At 39.2% G+C, this 9918-nt stretch overlaps 1 long non-coding RNA gene across 2 annotated transcripts; it reads left to right on the forward strand.

Moving 5' to 3' along the window:
* Window positions 1–3042: 3042 nt before the first annotated feature.
* On the forward strand, window positions 3043–9424 carry LOC121395230. Of its 2 annotated transcripts, XR_005962350.1 has the most exons (5): window positions 3043–3172; window positions 3944–4049; window positions 7655–7780; window positions 7950–8012; window positions 8813–9424. It is a non-coding gene; the product is annotated as an uncharacterized LOC121395230 (long non-coding RNA). The 2 variants fall into 2 exon arrangements; XR_005962349.1 differs by lacking the exon at window positions 3043–3172 and having other exon boundaries at window positions 3734–4049.
* Window positions 9425–9918: the final 494 nt, after the last annotated feature.

A 9918-nucleotide genomic window follows, 5' to 3' on the forward strand; every position in this document is an offset into this window, starting at 1 on the left:
CAAAAACAAATATGAATTCTCCCCAAATCTCCCCCTAACTGGCCTTCAGTCTGAGCCTCCCCACCAAGCTACAAAGCCCCACCAGGAAAAGCCTCACAGTTTTGAAACCAGTGCTTTGGAGATATCAGCAAATATCCAATAATTTTGTACCAGGTGGATACATTTAAATGGGGGCAGCTCACCTTGATCCCTGGGTAGGAATGCAATGGAGATCTGAACATTGAAGTTTCAGTGGAATGTTCATTGTTCTACAAATCCATAGAAATCAGTTTTCTACAGTATATGACGTTAAGGGCTTTATCAACCTCTATCCGTTGATAAATGATTCAACACACTGGTCCAGTGTTACTAGTAGTGATGTGCGGGTCGGGATTTTCCTAACCCGCACTCGTCTACCACCCGCCCTTCCTCCACCCACGCCCACCCAAGCCCGACTTCCAGGCTCCTTTTATAGTCCCGTGCTGAAAAACAAAAAGGTACATTTTTTGAGTTTTTAAAGGTAAGATAAGGGAAGAATTGGATCCATGCTGATCACACAATTCCTTAGAAATAGATAGTGGAAGCATTATTTTGACCTGACCTGGCCGACATGATGCACCATGGCTCACAAAACATCACTGCATTCGTTTCAATGGAAATATTTGTGATGCTGATCTGTCTAAATGGATATAGTAAGCCATTTGCTACAAGTTATCGATCCATCTGTAAATTGTGCACCTATAAGATCAAAGCTCCAGGGCCAGGATTATAAAATATATATTCTGTGTCACATTTTAGATCTCAGATTATTTTGTTGACTGTAAGGTCATTTGTAATTTAAATTGCAGGCAGGCACCAGTCTGGAACACCACAATCAATAAGTCAGTAGAATCCAGGAGCCCAAATTTTAAATAGTACAAATATCTTTATTTTACATTATGTATAAAATATAAAAGCCTTACGCGTTTCGTGTCCCCAAGGACACTTAATCATAGGCTAAAGTCATTTGTATGGCAAATCCTATGAATCAGATTCTCTGGTAAACTAGATGATCTTTGTGCAGAATAATTTGCAAATTGTTTCAGCCAATTTCACAACAGTCAGACAGGACATGCTTTAGGGTGATCAGTGTCAGACTCGCCTGCCAGTAAATGGGGATTTTCCATGTGGGCCTTGGTCTGGGAAGGCCTTTCCCCCATTCTGGAGCACAGAACATTAACTCTTTTCTGCTTTTACAGAATCTGTTTTGTTATTTATTCCCAGAAGTGAGAAAGAGAAGAAGGAGTTTGTTTAGGGCTCTGTGATGGGGGGCAGGGATTTTGCAGTGAAAGTAAGAGTTAATAGAGTCCCCAAAATAAATATAAATGATGAATCTCTCTGTCGTGGGAATACCAGCAAGAGGACAACTATTTAGGGCTGCTTAGTGGTTGGCGGGTCCTTGATATCAGGTTCTCTGGAGGGGTGTTTGTCCCCCAGGTCAAGGTTTCCTTCAAATGGGCAGATCTGAGCAGCCAGTTTCCCTATTAAAGGGGTGGTTCACCTTTTCATGAACTGTTTAATTTTTTGTCTTCTTCCAGCTTTCAAAAGACCCCATCTAAAAACAAATGCACTCTAAAGCTACAAATGTATTGTTATTACTACTTTTGATGACCCACCTTTCTATTCAGGCCTCTCCTAATCTTATTCCAGTCTCTCATTCAAATCAATACATGGTTGCTTGGATAATTCAGATCCTAGCAACCAGATTGCTGAAATTGCAAAATGAAGAGTTGCCGACTAAAAGGCCAAAGAACTCAAAAAACACAGATAATAAAAAATGATAACCAATTACAAATTGTCTCAGAATATCACTCTTTACATCATAGTGGGAGTACCTGGTGGTCTAGTGGGGTGGCAGGGACATCCGCTGTTTCCTCTTGCTACGCACGCCACTCTGTAAATGACGCATGCTCGCCGGCACTTACAGGTTTGGTATGAGCAATGAGTCTGATGCCATCATGTTCTGCTGCCTGTACCGACCTCTGCCTGTTCTTCGACCATTCTATCGGATCTCGTTACTGTACCGTGTTTCTGATTGGTTTGGATGCCATCTATAAAATTCTATTTCCCCATACCCTCAGATCATTAGATTAATTAACTAGGCTTGCTAGGTTCTTGCAAAGAAATTACTACGCAATAGATATGGTAGGTGGTAAGGTTGTGGTTAACCAGAATAGGACAATTATATTACAACCAGGACTATGCTTCTTGTTCCATGAGTTCCCTTGCCTGCCCAGAACTCTCCCCTTGGTCCTCTCACTATAAGACCTGGTGGCACCTGAGTAGTGGAGGGCTCCTCCCTAAGCAAAAGGCGACTGTTATAGGCAGAAGTGTGAGCCGTGACCGGGAGCTTGGTGTTAGTTCTGGGTTTTGGGATACCCTACTTTACAATCATGCTAAAAGTTAACTCAAACATTAAGAACCCCTTTAGACTAGGGTCCAAAATCCTAGCAATCATGCACTGATTTGAATAGGAGAAGGGAATATGAATAGAAAGATGAATAATAAAAAGTAGTAAAAACAATAAATTTGTAGCCTTACAGAGCATTTGTTTTGATGGGGTCAGTGACCCCCATTTAAAAGCTGGAAAGAGTCAGAAGAAGAAGGCAAATAATTCAAAAACTATAAAAAAGAATAAATGAAGGCCAACTGAATAGTTGTTTAGCATTAGTCATTCTAAAACATACTAAAAGTTAATAGTTAAGGTAAAGGTGAACCACCCCTTTAAATTAGCTCAAACACACGAAGGATGTGGGTCAGAAATGATCATTTATTAAGCTTGTTGAGATAAATTGAGGTAAATTCACCCAATGGATAGCAACCATTTACCATCCTCAAACATTTTAGAGCTGGAAAGAAATTAAAACGTTGGACGCTGCTATAGAAACTAGATCCAACAATCCTTAGCTGTGCCAGAGATTCTTGCAAAATGAAGTTGGCACCAGATTTAGACCTAATACATGTCTGTTTCTGGAGGCATTGAAACGTTATAAAATGGAAAACAGACCAGCGAAAGGCGTCAGGTGAAGAGGACGGCGCACAAGGTTGCAGGAAGGATCAAGAGGTGAATCTAAAATAAGCAGGCAGGATTACCCTCTGGGACATTGCAGCAACCCGATTTGAATTATATGCGACTGATCCAAAAGAGTGCCATGTGAGTGTAATTGTTTTTAAAAAAAATAATAAAATTGTATTACACTATTTTTGGATTTTGTTTTCATATCGGAGTCGGAGGAGAAGTGTGTGTGTGGAGGGAGAATGTTGTGAGGAATTATTGTACACGCTTAACCAAACCACCGGTCTGTAAGTAGGCATTTTGGCCAACTGGTGGAGGTACTCTTGGACCAAACACGGAAATGTTTAAATCTGAAAATCCTATCTTGAATTTCTATTGTGACTTTTTAAGGGTGTAAAGAGAACACTCCTGATATAATCCATTTAAACAATGTGTGGTGTCCATGTAATTGGACGTATTACACCATATAGTTTCTAATTTCTGTTGCCATAGGCGCTGATCTCATTTTTTGTATTTGATGTCCTGCTTGGTACCCTCACTGCACTAGGAATATGGTTGCAACTGAATATTTTTAATTATAAGATCTATTCTCCATGCCAGTCTAGTGATCCCTGCTCCCACTGAAAACGGGTTGTCCATGTGTCCTTCTCCCAGTGGTGCACCCACAACCCCACCCCTCCCCTGTGTCGAGGCAGATGCAAGCACTGGTGCTATCATTCTGCAAGTGCCTATTCAGTCATCCACTGTTTTGACAAGGGGAATGTCAGTTTTAGTTCAAGAGAGGAACTCTGAATTCACAGAGGGGAAACTGCCAGAGAGTTTACAAAGGACGGCTTCTGGGCCAAGCTGAATTGCTAGTTTGCTTTTTATGGTTCCCAATTTGGTTTTTGGATATGTTTGTTTCCACAGCTGGTTTGTTATAACTGAGAATCATAAATCACCTGAGCTGAAGTGTCCTGATGTGAGGGAGAAGTTAGAAAAGAGGTTTATTTTAAGAGACGAGATAAAAGCAAAGGTGAGTTTTTCGTTTATCATTCTGCAGAGTGCCATTTTATCAGTGCTCCCTATGGGAATAGGAGAGTCTTACCAATGTTTGACCTGTGACTGAGCAACTGTAGTTGTAGGCAAGCAATTTAATATTTTCTTTTTATACCATAAAAACTATAGGGCTCATTTATGGTTAAAAAAAGAGAGTCGAGTGCAGAAAGGGTTAACCTACCAATGTTGATACAATTCAATGTTTCCAGTACATATTTTTCTTTTTAATCTATTCTGTTAAAGCGTGTCTAAGTGATGGGAAAAAAAAGCAAAAAGCAGCAGAAAGCAAACGTGACATTCACCTAGATAATAATCATACAGAGTTTAGATGGTAAACAGATGCTGAAACTGTGAGGAGCACTGAAAGGAAAAGCAATGCTGACACCTAGTGGTAAAGTAGTAGTTGACACAGGACCAAAGAAATATCTTATATAGTAGTAGAAGGAGTATGAAATCCCCTACAGGCAAATCTGATATCCAGAAAGGTCGAAATTTTAAGATGCCATCTCCCATAGGGGCAGTTTCACTAAAAGGCGATTGTCGCCAGCGGCCGTATCGCACACTTCACTAGGCGCAAATTCATTACCACTATGCTAATTCATTAAAATGTGAGTTTGCGTCCTGGGTCGAAGAACGCTGGTGACTTTTCGCTGGTTATACTTCTTCAGTGCGAGCATTTTATAGCGAAGATTCGCTAGTGTTCATTTGTGCCTAGCTAAAATTCGCTAGTAATCTTACGCTTAGGTCAATTTGACTAGTGGAGGCACAGAAAAGTCGTATAAAAGTTGTTTTTAGAGATGTTGGTGTAAATGCATGTAGTGGCCATGTTTTATTAAAAATCTCCAAGGGAGCTTAATAAAGACACAAAAGCTCCTCTAATGCCCTAGACATGAGCCCACCCTAAAATATATGTAGTAGGCCCCTCAAATGTGTTAAAAAAAATCTTTACTAGATCTTGACTTTTGAAGGCAATCCCGCTTTAAAAATAGAAACGTTTTTATGACTTTCCGGGGTACAGGATATGATCTCACTGACATCAGATTGAGGAAGATGTAGCTTTGTTTCAGCAGTTCGCCTGGTCTGAGGTGGCGGAGTAAACTCTGGCAAAAGAGGTAACGTTCAGTAAAATCTGCAACTTAGTGAATTTGCGGAGCAACGTCTATTTGCCAGAGCAAAAAGTCGCCTTCCGATAGATTGTGAATGAATGCTAGCGACAGTCTCTTACGCTAGTGAATTGTCGCCTGCACCTGTCCCCGCGGATGTGATTTCTGGCTAGCTTTAGCCACTTCGCCCTTTAGTAAATTTGCCCCATAGAGTAGAGTCCTGCACGGGTCCATTTTTTGGGACCCGAACTCGACCCGTACCCGCAACCTGCAATCCGCAACCGGACCCGCATTCTTACCCGCTTGGACCCGCTACACCACCCTACCCACGAGTACCTTATCCGCAACCCGGACCCGCGACCCCCTGACCATCAAGAATCAGGAAGTGCTGTCATTGTAAACCGGAAGTGACATCATCGGAAGTAGACGTGATCCCAAAAAAAGGCGTAAAACAGGAAGTGCTGTCATTGTAAACCGGAAGTGTCGTCATCGGAAGTAGACGTGACCAGAAGAGAGGAGTGAATATCGATATTGAGAAGACCCGCGGCCCGACCCGCAACCCGCAAACCCGCAGAACTGCCGACCCGCGGGTATACCTGCACCTGGAGCTTCTAAACGGAACCCGCAGGTTACCACAGGTTTTTGCAGGTAACCCGTGGTTACCCGCGGGTACCTGACTCGCTGCAGGACTCTACCATAGAGTCTATTTTAAGCAAAGAATCATAAATTTTAAAAATTATTTAATTTTCCTCAGTTACAATAAAACAGTACCTTGCATTTGATGGGAACTAAGCTACATGAGTCAATATTGTAGGAAAAACTATCCTGTTGGGTTTATTTAACATTTAAAAGATTTTTAGCAGACTTAAGGTATGGTGATCAAAATGACATTATCCGGAAAACTCCATGTCCCCAGATAATAGATCTTATACCTATATTTGATTTAGATATGCCAAATAACAAAAGAAGCTTTGCACTCGCAACAGGAATGATTGCAGGGTGCGGTATATAGAGCAGTTACCAAGGGCCTTTAACATAAATTTCCCTTAGAGGGAAAGTGTTGTTCAATAGTGATGGGCGAATTTATTCGCCAGGTGCGAATTCGCTGCGAATTCCCGTGATTCGCCGCTGGCAAATAAATTTGCGAAACCGCTGCGAAAATTCGCCGGCATCAAAAAAAATGGACACGTCAAAAACGGAAGCCGTCGTCAAAAACAAGACGCTAGCGCCGTTTCGCAAATTTTTCACCATTTCTCGAATTTCGTGGGAAACGCCCCAAATTCCCCCATCACTATTGTTACATATGTTAAATATTTCTGATGTAAAGTCCAACCTGCGATCCTCTGTTTGATGTTGAACTACAACTTTCAAATTCACACTAACACCCACATGTGCTGCAGCCTTCCTGGCCTGACCCTTGGGTCCCACATCTTTATCTGGAAGCCTGAGTATAAAATGGACTTTCCTTAGTTACTTTGCTTATCAAATTTGAATGAATTGCCCTGTGTATTCTTTTTATTATTTTAGTGTAAATTTTTGAAGAACAATGCAATTTTTTTAAATGATTAATATTACATGAAATTAAAATCTCTCATCTCCATTCAAATACTCTGTTTTACCCTGCATCATCATGTAACATTCTGCTACTGTGCATATTCAGGGTGCAAATACTACGACGAGAAAGACACAAATAAAATAACAATTTTTTTTAAAAAAAAATGATCTTTATCAGATCTTATAAATATTCAATATTTATGTTTCTGTCTCTCAAGGTGTACCTCGCAAAACACAAACATTCAAGAGAAAAGGTTGCTATCAAGGCTGTAAAAAAGGAAGAAATAACTTAAAATTTGTATATTAATGGGTGAGTAAGGACGGAATTTCTAGGATTATTCCTTGTCCTATTTATGTGGTCTCCTTATATTTTGGGGGTTATTTATCAAGCTACGAATATCCGAACTTCGAATAATTTGTAGTTTTCAGAGCAAAAGAAAAACAATGAGTTATTCGAGATTTATTAAAGTCCGATGGTCTAAAAACTCAGAATACCATACCCTCTCGAGGTCCTGTATAAGTCAATGGGGAAGGTTCCAGTGTCTGCGCTGATGTCCGTACCGATGATTTCGGGGATTTGGAGCAAAAAACTCTGAAAACTCATAAAATATCTAGTTTTCGGGCAAAGCCCGAAGTTTTCGGAGTTTTTCCCGATTCTATTTTTTCTGGCTTTTTTCTTCATAAATAAGGTCCATTCTGGAATTCGAAGTTGCTCGCAGTTGGATATTAGAAATGCTGAGATAAATTCGGACCTTGATAAATAATCCCCTGAATGTGGCCATACAAAGGCTAAATTAATTGTGAGCCATTCATTTGTTAAATAAACTGGGTATTGTGCATTGTCCATTTAAATGGAATCCCAATAGGCTGGTCATGGTCATTTAGGAAATGGGTAAAAAGTAATTTTTGTATTTTTATTTTTAAGAATTAAAGAAGAGAAGAGAGTCCTGGAATTAGTATCAAGGAAAACTTTCCTTGTTGGTTTATTCACTTCATTCCAGACTCCACTTCACCTCTGTTTATCAATAGACTATTGCAGCAGAGGTGACTTGTAAGTGATTTTCAAGTTTTATGGAGGGTCTCATGGGTAAGAGATTTGAACCAGTTTTAATCTCATTGTGGTGCCAAGTGGTCGTATTCACCATTAGGTTTAGCAATAGCCACAGTGCATAGTTTATATACATGAACTGATTCAATGATGTTTTTGCTTTTCTTTACAGATTTTATGTCGGTTGCATCGTGTTAGGTTTGAAATTCCTACACGAAAACAACATTATTTATCGGTAAGCATTGATGAAATTTAAATGATGTTGTTCTTAAAGGGATACTGTCATGGAAAAAAATGTTTGTTTTTTTTTTCAAAAACGCATCAGTTAATAGTGCTGCTCCAGCAGAATTGTGCACTGAAATCCATTTCTCCACAGAGCAAACAGATTTTTTTTTATATTTAATTTTGAAATCTGATATGGGGCTAGACATATTGTCAGTTTTCCAGCTGTCCCAAGTCATGTGACTTGTGCTCTGATAAACTTCAGTCACTCTTTACTGCTGTACTGCAAGTTGGAGTGATATGACCCCCCTACCTCCCCCCCCCCCAGAATCCTAACAACAGAACAATGGGAAGGTAACCAGATAGCAGCTCCCTAACACAAGATAACAGCTGCCTGGTAGATCTAAGAACAGCACTCAATAGTAAAATCCAGGTCCCACTGAGACACAATCAGTTACATTGAGTAGGAGAAACAACAGCCTGCCAGAAAGCAGTTGCATCCTAAAGTGCTGGCTCTTTCTGAAAGCACATGACCAGGCAAAATGACCTGAGATGGCGCCTACACACCAATATTACAACTTCAGGAATTACATTTTATATTATAGAGTGAATTATTTGTAGTATAAACAGTGTAATCTTGTAGGATACATCATACAAATCATGACAGAATCTCTTCAAGGCAAAGTGGCATGTGATTCCAGTATATTAATACTATATAATAATATATACTATATAATAATATTGCTTAAATTACTTAATATAAATATTTCCCCTTTGTTACTAATTTAATATTGTTCTTTTGCCTTACTACAGAGACCTAAAGCCACAAAACATACAGACAGCCAGCGATGGATATGCCAAGTGAGATGCATATTTCTATGAAGGGGACAAGTAACTTCAATTCAATTGAGCTGCATTTAAAGGGAAAGTGGAAAAAAAAACAGCTTGAGATATTCCACATTTTCTCCTCTTTCAATGCTATGAGGCTATCACCATATTGTATAGACCATTCATCAAAGTTAGAGAATGATGCCATCTATAAAATTCTATTTCCCCAAACCCCATATGGTGTCAGACCAATGCCATTTACTAGAACAAAATGTTGAAGCCTTCAAATAATTTGCCTACCACAGATGTCAAATTTACTGGCCTATAATTGCCTGACTGAGATCATAATCCAGATGGCATGGGTATGTTGATTGGGGGGAGGGTTTTAAAAATGCTCTTCTGGTTATAGTCTAAAGTGATACTGACACATCTGTGAAAGCAACATATTGTGTCTTTGGATTAATATTGATGGTGGATAGATTTATGTTTTTCAAGGTCCACCAGCTACTGGAATGTGTAAGTTTTATTTCCTCATATTTTATAAGTATGACTTTTCTGAAATCGAATTTAAATAAATGACCTCCTGAGTCAACTCCATTCACTGTATTCTATTATATATGTCACAGAGGTCTTTTTATAAATGTCTGAGGAGTCTAATAGACAATTATTATCAGTACATGGTGCATTATCTCATATATTGGCACACAGAAGTCAGTCCAACCAAAAAACTAAATCAATGACCATTTCTGAGAGCCAAATAAAACTACAAAAGCTCAGACCCAATATATTGTATAATAAATAATTTGTAAATTCTTCTGCAGAAAAGTGTTCATCACAAACCAACAACTGATTGTACTGCCAAGGCCATAAGATAAGATAATGTCAGTTCACTTATTCAGTCACGTTTAATAAAAGAACTTTAGTTTACTGAACAATATGGTGTTTTATTTCATAATCATTTAAGGATTGGTATGGAAATGTATATTAGCTGCTATAGTAATATATAAATATCTATGAGTAAAAGTCAGAGTTCACCATATGCTTCTGAAAATCCCATAGGAATGAATAGAAATAGTCTTTGTGTGGTACAA

Source organism: Xenopus laevis, chromosome 6S, assembly GCF_017654675.1.
Source record: "Xenopus laevis strain J_2021 chromosome 6S, Xenopus_laevis_v10.1, whole genome shotgun sequence".
Classification (NCBI taxonomy): Eukaryota; Metazoa; Chordata; class Amphibia; order Anura; family Pipidae; genus Xenopus; species Xenopus laevis.